At 37.0% G+C, this 9,311-nt stretch overlaps 1 long non-coding RNA gene across 1 annotated transcript; it reads right to left on the bottom strand.

The window, feature by feature from the left end:
* Positions 1 to 333: 333 nt before the first annotated feature.
* LOC114665090 (uncharacterized) lies at positions 334 to 5,444 on the bottom strand. Its single transcript, XR_007933488.1, has 3 exons — positions 5,391 to 5,444; positions 1,025 to 1,120; positions 334 to 689 (listed from the first exon to the last, which is right to left on the bottom strand). It is a non-coding gene; the product is annotated as an uncharacterized LOC114665090 (long non-coding RNA).
* Between the last annotated feature and the right edge of the window lie 3,867 nt (positions 5,445 to 9,311).

The following is a 9,311-nucleotide window of genomic DNA, read 5'->3' as shown; positions in this document are numbered from 1 at the left end:
GGTTCTCTCTTCTCTGAATGCCTCACACAGGAGTGACTGCTGCCCAGTACAATCTCAGTGACCCCCCTATTGCCACCCTTTCACAACACTTTGAAACACACAAGGAACTTATTCCGTGCTGAAAGAAGAATGAGAACACAACATATGGCCATTGAGCCATTATCAATTTACAGTAAACAATATACTTGTTTTCCCTAATCTTTCTCACATCTGATGAACGTTTCTTTTCAGCAGGAATAAACACACTACTTGTTTATAAGCCATATGTATTTTTTTCTCTTATGCTAGAGTACTTTAGGAATAAAAGCAAAATAGAAATAAATGTGGAAATAATTAAACTAAAACTGACAAACTTCAAAAGGTATCTGTGATTACTGCAGAAGTTTGTTTTTCAGGGACTGGACTCTTGCAGAGCACTGGGATCCTAGGTTCATGAACACCTTTTGAATCACCTCAAAAGTATATTTTAGTTCCCTGGGATAGTCAATATTTAGTACATAGAGTAAGCCAAACAGGAGTGCAAATGCACTGGGCAGATCACGCAGCTCATCCAGCATAATCTGCTCCTCCAGTACAATGTCTGTTCTGACAATATTGGGGTTGGAATGGACAATGGCAACATCATCCTCAACAATAATGATGATACCCACTTTCAGGCCTTGGGTGCCACTTTCCTCTGGGTCTGTTTCCTGAAGTAAAAAGAGAAAATTTGTGAAATAGAACACAATACAATAAGATACAATATAATATGGCAAAATGCCTACCAAAGTAAAACTCCATTCTCTTGATTTGCCAAAAGCAATAAAAAAATACTGCACTAGAAGTAAAAACAATGTGACAAACATGTGGAGATAAATGCAGACTATCCATTAGCAGTCTTTTCTGTCTCAAGACAAATCTTTGTTTTTTAAAACATGCATGTTACTGTTAGTGTGAAAAACATCTAAAATAGTTTAAAATTCATCAGATAACATTAGATCGTTAATTGTCAATTTCCTATTGCATAAATAATACGACTGATTACCAGACAAGTCCTCAGCAGAATGTCAGTCTTCTCCCTCAAAAATAATGGGAGTCCTTGAAGAGCTGTATGTTTTCAATGTACAAGAACATCAGTGGTCTGGTTAGTCAATAAAAAAGGAACAAAATAAAAGCAATTTTTTTTTACAATTTTGCTGTGTTGTTAGCAATAGCACAACAATGTATAAGATCTGCATCTTCAAGTCAATGAATCTATTTCAGCTATTGGTTAGAGAATGCAAAAATATTACCTGTTCATCAAGTCTGTCCAAAAGGATTTGAATATCCTCGCCAAGTACTCCTTTTCTTGCTCTGTACAACTTAATCAGCTTTGCCGAATGTGTATCCAAGGATGAAAAGAAAGTCTTCTTTAGCTCAGTTCTTCCATCCATCCATCCATCCTCTTCCGCTTATCCGAGGTCGGGTCGCGGGGGTAGCAGCTTGAGCAGAGATACCCAGACTTCCCTCTCCCCGGCCACTTCTTCTAGCTCTTCCGGGAGAATCCCGAGGCGTTACCAGGCCAGCCGGGAGACACAGTCCCTCCAGCGTGTCCTGGGTCTTCCCCGTGGCCTCCTCCCGGTTGGACGTGCCTGGAACACCTCACCAGGGAGGCGTCCAGGAGGCATCCTGATCAGATGCCCGAGCCACCTCATCTGACTCCTCTCGATGCGGAGGAGCAGCGGCTCTACTCTGAGCCCCTCCCGGATGACTGAGCTTCTCACCCTATCTTTAAGAGAGAGCCAGTTCTTATGATTCTGTAAAACTGCACATATCTGTTGGTAAAACATGTTTGTCTTTTTAGTTTTGTAGCAAAAAGGTGTTCATTAATTCAAATGACTGCTACATTTGGTACTTACGTATATAATCTACTGCATAAATGTTTCAAGAGACTTTTGAATAGAAATGGTGTAGGCACAAAAATATAACCTACCTGTTCTTGCAAGAATAGTGCAGGCCATCTTTTTTTGACATTCTGAACCAGGGGCTCTTCCTCCACTATCTCTTTCCTGTGCAATGAAAATGTAATTTCTATTTTTGAGGTAATAAATATCATGTTGGGAAGTTTCTTCTTCATCTCCTCTTCTAAAGCCTGCCTTTCCTTTTCTAAAGTTTCATCAGTATTCCTAGTTGAGTTGTCTGGGAGAAAATTCATTTCAGCTCTTTTTGCTTTTTTGAAAGGATGTTTGCACTCCTCTCACTTCCTTTTATGATTTATAGTTACCTCTGTGCAGCCTGCTGCTCGTAGTTTCTGGTGGTAATTTCCTAATTTATATTTAGAACTCATAGCCCACCCTTGATAACCTTGTCCTGACCCTGCATCTTTAAGACATGGACATTTTTCAATTAGTGAAATGGCCACCAATTCTATTTCTTTAGTGCTTGGGTAGGCCTTATATGCAAAAACAGCTTCGGCTATTTTATCTAAGATGTCCATTTTCATCTCTCGTGGTACAGTGAGAAGTGTTTTATTTTCTCTATATATATCATTCCCTTTGGAAAGTCTCAACTCAACATCGTAAGAAAATGATGGAATGGGGAATGGACAAGGCCATTGCTCTGCATTCTCACACTGTATCCGTAGTACTGATGAGGAACTCTGGTGTGAACTAGTGGATGAGGAGGATGATAAACTAGCAGTGCCCAGAGAGGATATGTAAGACATTTCCTATGATTTTCCAAGAGTATTCCAAACTATTTTCAATACTGCCCTATCTGAAGGAAGATCTGATATATCAGTCAAATTGCAAAGTTCATGGCCAAATTCAGGATCTTCAGACTGAAGCAAAAAGTCATCTTTCAGCTGCAATTTCTGTTTAAGATTTTCTTTTAGCTGATCCACTGACTCGGGTGTTTCTGAAACCTGAACTCTCCTTATATTATTAGGAGCTATAATTACACGCAGCAACATCTGTGGGGGAGAAAAAAGATGTTTCAAATACATGATTGTTATAACAGTGTGGAATAACATGTATACAAACTGTGGCAGCTGTGACTCCAAGAAAATCATGGCACTGATAAACAGCACTTCCAAGGCTAAATATAAAACCGACAAGCCAAAAAATAATTTAGAAATAAACAGTCAGAAAATAACTTATGAGAGCTTAAACTAAGGCAGTCATTCACCTTATTCAGATCCTCTCAAAAAAAAAAAATAAATAAATAAAAAAGACACTGGTATGCTGTCAAAATACCTCTAATGACTTCATAGTTAATTCATACCTCTCAAAATAAATAACAGTGTGTTTAAAAAGAATCAGAGGCAATTTTGAACCATTCACTTTAAATAGAAAAAAAAATGCAGGATTCTGCTTCTAGTCCTCTTGATTAGGCCTCACCTCAAACTGATAGTTTTATTTACAAAATAACTACTGTCCTATAAATATTAAAGATGTGTTTACTTACTTTTAATAAAAACAACAATCAATGAATGAGAGATCTCTTCAGAGAAATCAGTGCCCTCCTTCCAACTCTGTAAGCTGTTAAAGGATGGTAATCATTTAGGTCTTCCATCTCAAGAATTTCAATATGTGCAACAGAACAACTGCACATATTGCATTCATACCGTATTAAACTTAGTTTGACATTCGGACTATTAGGCTTCGTATCTCCAAAACGAAAAGAGCAATAGCATTAAAACCAACTATGTGAATTTGTTTACAAGCATTCCTGTTTCACAGAAATGTCCCTGTTTTTGTAAAAATCAAAAATAGTTCTCAAAACGCAGTAAAAGTCCTAAAATGGTCCGAAATGGGTGCATACCACACAAATTCGGCACCAATATATACAATAGCACTTCTGAATTTTCTGACAACCTTTACATTTCTTCTGACCATTACCGCTTTTTAAAATAAATTTTAAAATAACGCATAAAACTTATACCAATGCAAAGTCAACTGCGTTAAGGATAAAACAGACACAAATCAATTTTTTTTTTGAAGTTCAGTTCCTAAAGTACATTTCACAACTCATATTTGCCTTTTTATTCAAACAGAGACCTTTAAAATGACATGCAATGTTATATTTGGGGTCTTTTATTTTTGAAATGCATACCTACAGTTTGAGAAGCTGTAGCGCCAGGCTACAGAAATCAGGGGTCTTTTTATACGTCTTTCTAAGGGTCTTCAATTAAACAAAAAGGCAAAATATTATACGTAAAATGCACATTAGGCATTAACCTTCAAAAAAATCAATGTTAGGTTGCTGTCTGTCTTAGCTTTTACGTAGTTGACGTTACACTATGTAAATTATGCTTTATTTTAAAAATGAAACAGTAAAAGTAAAAATTTATTTATAAAGCGCCTCACAGACAAAAGTCTCAAAGCAATGTAAAATATGGAATAAAATGAAATATTAAAAAGACTGTAAAAACATAACCCTCAGATGACAGAGCTACCCAAAAGTCAGTCCGGAACAGATGCATCCCACTTTGACAACCGAAGATTCTGCCAATCTCAACGACAGTGGAAAGCTGTTCCATAAACTTGGAATATGCTAGGCCTGAGACCGTCAGGAAACAACAAAGTGACGATCCGATCCGAATTTGGCCAAAATGCAGTTGGGATTCATCCCAGAAAATAAAGCCAGATGAAATCTATTTTACTAACAAAACCACTGCGCATTCCCCACGTCCGGTATCTTTTTCGTCTTCTCCAACATGTACTGTACAAACCGGAGCGCGCCAGGGTGAGCATGCATGTCTGACAGAAGCAGTGATGTTTTCTGTTCACCCAGGTCACATTTCATCATTCTTTTGTCATCAAGTCGAATCTTAAAGAGTGTTAGGTGATTTAAAAATAATCAGTAACGTTCACAAAAAATGTAAATGCGGTCACAAAATTCACAACTTGTATTCTATATATTGTGCAAAATACACATAAAATCGGCACCAATTTTCGCACTTTTATTGCGTTTTGAGAACTATTGTTCATTTTTACAAAAATAGGGACATTTCTGGAAAAAGTAACGCTTATAAACAAGTTTTGGGAAAATGTCGATTTGTCTACAATTGGTTTTAATAACACTTTTTTTTCATTTCGGAAACATGAAGCTTCAAAGTCCCAATTTCAAACCGTTTAGAGACCACAAGTTCTCGGGAGCCCAGGTTTTCTACAAGAGAACCTTACGTCTCTCAAGAGTGCTCACACTCGAACACCCTTCGAAGTGATAAATAACACTGTACTAAATAGGAGAAATTCAACATTTGTAAAACAAACTGGAACTAAAACTTCATACACGGGGAAAACCACCTCAAACAGACCAAACCCTCAACATGTATAATACTTTTACTTTAGTCTTTATTAAATCCTAAATATATATTCATCAAAATTGTTTATATAATGAGTGACTTAAGCAGATTAATGTAACCTTACCTTATTACGCCTAAAGATATCGCCTTGTCGTTTCAATCTGATAAAGAATTTGTATTACAGTAGCGCTTTTCTCTCGGAGAAATTGAAGAAAATGGCAATGGAGAAAGTAACGACGCTTACTTTAGCGACAAATTACCCTAACCCAGGGGTGTCGAACTCCAGACCTGGAGAGCCACAGTGGCAACAGGTTTTCATTCTAACCCTTTTCGTAATAAATGACCAGTTTTCACTGCTAATTAACTTCTTTTCTTTAGACCTGTTTTTTAAGGCTTCAGGCCCCTGAATTGATTCTTTTCTTCATTAAATGACAGCCAAACAGGTATGAGACATGAAACGAGCCAACAGATGACCAATTAAACTATGGATTCAAACTCCAACCAATTTCACTCCAACCAGTTTCTTAATGAGATGCTGATTCTTGCTGTTAATTAAACCCGTCATTTAATTCCATAGCTTGTTGCTGCTTTCATCCTGCCACAGCAGACATTTCCAAAACTGTTGATTTTCTGTTTTACTGAGACTTTTACCTTTCTTTATTTTCAGCTATTGTGTGATGGGCACAGGTTAGCTGGTCATGTGGTGGCTTGTTTTGTGTCTCATTATTGTTTGGCTGCTAATTAAGGAAAAAGAAACAACTAAGGGGTCTGAGTCATGTCTATTTAAACAAAGGCAAAATAAGTTAATTAGCAGCAAAAACTGATCACTAACTAACTAACAAATGGTTAGAATGAAAACCTGCACCCACTGCGGCCCTCTTGGACCAGAGTTCGACACACCTGCCTAACCCAAAATGGCTCCTAACATGACAGCGTCAAAGAATGCAATGAGCATGTTCAATATCGTGGAGTATCAAAACCAGTTATAAACGTAAATTATTAAGTTCCCCAAACTTTCCTTCGCACATTCCCATAACACAAAGCTAAAAACACTGAATGAAATTATTTTTTAAAGTTGATTCAACATTTTAATGAACTGCTAGTTCATTTAACTTTTAAAGTCGAGCTCAATTAACATTTTTGAAGTTGGTTTTTTTACAGTGTGATACGTGATTCATTTTCTCCCTTTGTGGATCTCCAGCTACAAATATATGTGTGTGTGTGTGTGTGTGTGTGTGTGTGTGTGTGTGTGTGTGTGTGTGTGTGCGTGTGTGTGTGTCTGTGTTTGTGTGCTATTGTGATTTTCTTGCATTGTTTTTTTTGTTTTCTGTCTTTAGATAGTGATTTTGAACTTGTTTGCTTTGGATTGCCTTTAAAACAATTCCTTATTTGATCTTTTGAGAATTTTGTCCTATTTTTATATTTTTGTTAAATAAATCTCTCAATTTATAAATATTCTTTTGTGAGTCTTGTCTCTACTAACCACAGTTTCATAGTTTATCTCTTCATCGTGAGCTATTTAGATAAACAGTGGGACTTTTTATCAGTTTTGAACTTGTTAAAAGCTTATTAAAATATTTTTGGGAACTAAGTTGAAGTCAGCAGGTAGTAGTTGGGGGTGGCTGATTTGATTTGTCAGCAACTTTGTCTTTGTACATTCTTCATGTACTGTATATTCAGCATTATAACTATTGCTGCTTTCTAAATTTCATTTTGGAAGTACTTGCTTTTAAGATTGGCAATGTTTGCTTCTGATCTCTCCTCTGTAATTTTCATTTCTGTATGTAGTTGATCTTTTTAAATGTTATTGCAATTTACAGAATCTATATTTGATCTTGGTCTCTGTTCTTGGTTTCCCCTATCATTGTGCTGAAATTCTTTGAGAGACCTGTTATAGAAAACATTAAATGTTACATTCCAGGTTGTTCAGAACATGTCCAGTTTGCCAGTAGTTATGACCAGTCTATGATGGATGCCATATCTCTTGAACTTCAGACCATCCCTACATACATGGATATTGAAAACTAATATGCCAAGCTGATGTTTGCAGATTGTAGCTCAGCATTGAGCACTGCTGTACCATCAAAGCTGATCACAATGCTTCAAGACCTGAGAACTAAGAAGTCCAAAATGCAGTTGCAGACTGCGGCATTAACTGATAGACCCTAACTCAAAGGGTAGTGTGCTGAGTCCTGTGCTGTACCCCATGCTCAGAAATAACTGTGCAGCCAAATATAGTATATACTCACGTGTAAGTCGGCCTTGAAACCCAAAAAATCGATCATAAAATCCGACCCCAAATTATATGCCTGTTCAGAAATGCAACACTTACATTTTTTTTTTTTTACATCTTCTTGCTTCCTCCAATCTCGCATCAGTTTCTCAGATGCATCGAATTTTGTTGCAGCAGTGCAGTTACCAATTTATTTCTCTACTCCAATGATGTTTAATTTAAAACCAGCTTCATATTTTCTTCTGATCGAACATTTCATCATAGATAAAGGTGTATGAGAGTGTGAGATACAAAAAACACAAATCACTGCAAATGTTGCTTCAGAATAGTTCGGGTATTACTGTGTGGTCACGTAGGCACAATACATAGAAAAAGAAGGCAGTGTGCTCTGTGGTTATTCTCTCAGGTGGGCGTTAGCATATCATAATCTCTTGGACCAATAGCGTGAGTTTTCCGCATTCGACTTATATGACCGACATTATAAAATACCAGAAATTATACAGTAAAATCAAGTCCCGACTTATCTGTGGGAGAACTTATCCGCAAGTATAAACAGTAGCTCCAATTCCATCATTGCATTTAATGATGACAATACAATCACGGACCTAACCAGCAATAATAATGAGGTGACTTACAGAGAAGACATGTGTCTTCTAATCCAATGGTTCCTTTCCTCTAATGTCAGCAAAATCAAGAAAATGGTCTTAGACTTCAGGAAAACAGTGGGGGCCGACCACACTCCAATGTGCATGGGAGGGGATGCTGTTGATGGGAATAAGCAGCTATAAATTACAGGGAGAGCCCATCACTGATGGCCTTAAATCAACATAACATACCTTAGCTATAGTTAAGAAGGTTCACCAGCACATTGTTTTCCTTAGATGTTTGAGGAAAGTCTAGATGTGTCCATGCTGACAATCTTCTACAGGTTCAAAGTAGAGCTTTTGCTTACCGGCTACATTACATCCTGGTATGACACTTGCTCATCTCAGGCTTAGCTCAGGACAGCAGTGCACTACTGCACAGAATATCATTGGGGCACAGTTGTCTTCTGTTCAGGACATACCGTATATAACCCAACCTGCCTTCAAACATAAACAGTATTATTTAAGACCTCTGCTATCCTGCACAGTCACTTTTCACCCTCCTTAGTTGTGGTAAATACTACTGTACCATTAGCACCTGCACCACTAGATTCAGGGACAGTTGTTCTTTTTAAACTTTGGCTCCATGTCTGCTCTTGCTTCATGTGCACATTTGTCAGGTAGCCTCATTTCATTCTCATGCTGTCCGCTTCCTTCAAGTATAAGTACACTCGATTTCCCTAATACTTTCAATCAAGAAAAAATTCTTTAAGTATCTGACATAAAAAATGTGAACGTCAGACAAAATCAGCATTTTCTCAGAGCAGATAAGCAAATCTACAAAAAGGCAAGTGTTTGAGAAATTGCTAAAAAAATTCCCTCTATTGTTCTAATGCAAATCTCTTTGTACTCTACTTACTCCTTTCTTGTTAATGTATACACCTTGACTTATAATTATTGTAGAAAATCTCTGTGATTAAATGGCTCAGTTTAACGCACAGATTTATTTAGAAAATGTAATTTCATTGTTTTATGCTTAGTTTTTGAAAAGTTTTTTTTCCTCTCTAATTACAAATCCATCAACAATTCTTGCTTTGCCTTTTTAAGACTTGAGTGAAGCTTTCAAGCACATCTTTAAACATGATACATGTATAATGCTCTTGTCATTTACCCTGCTATCAGTGTTTACAACAGTCCCTCATTATTCATTTTAGTAGAAACAAAGATG

This window comes from Erpetoichthys calabaricus, chromosome 14, assembly GCF_900747795.2.
Source record: "Erpetoichthys calabaricus chromosome 14, fErpCal1.3, whole genome shotgun sequence".
Lineage (NCBI taxonomy): Eukaryota > Metazoa > Chordata > Cladistia > Polypteriformes > Polypteridae > Erpetoichthys > Erpetoichthys calabaricus.
This window is presented reverse-complemented; position numbering and strand designations above follow the sequence as displayed.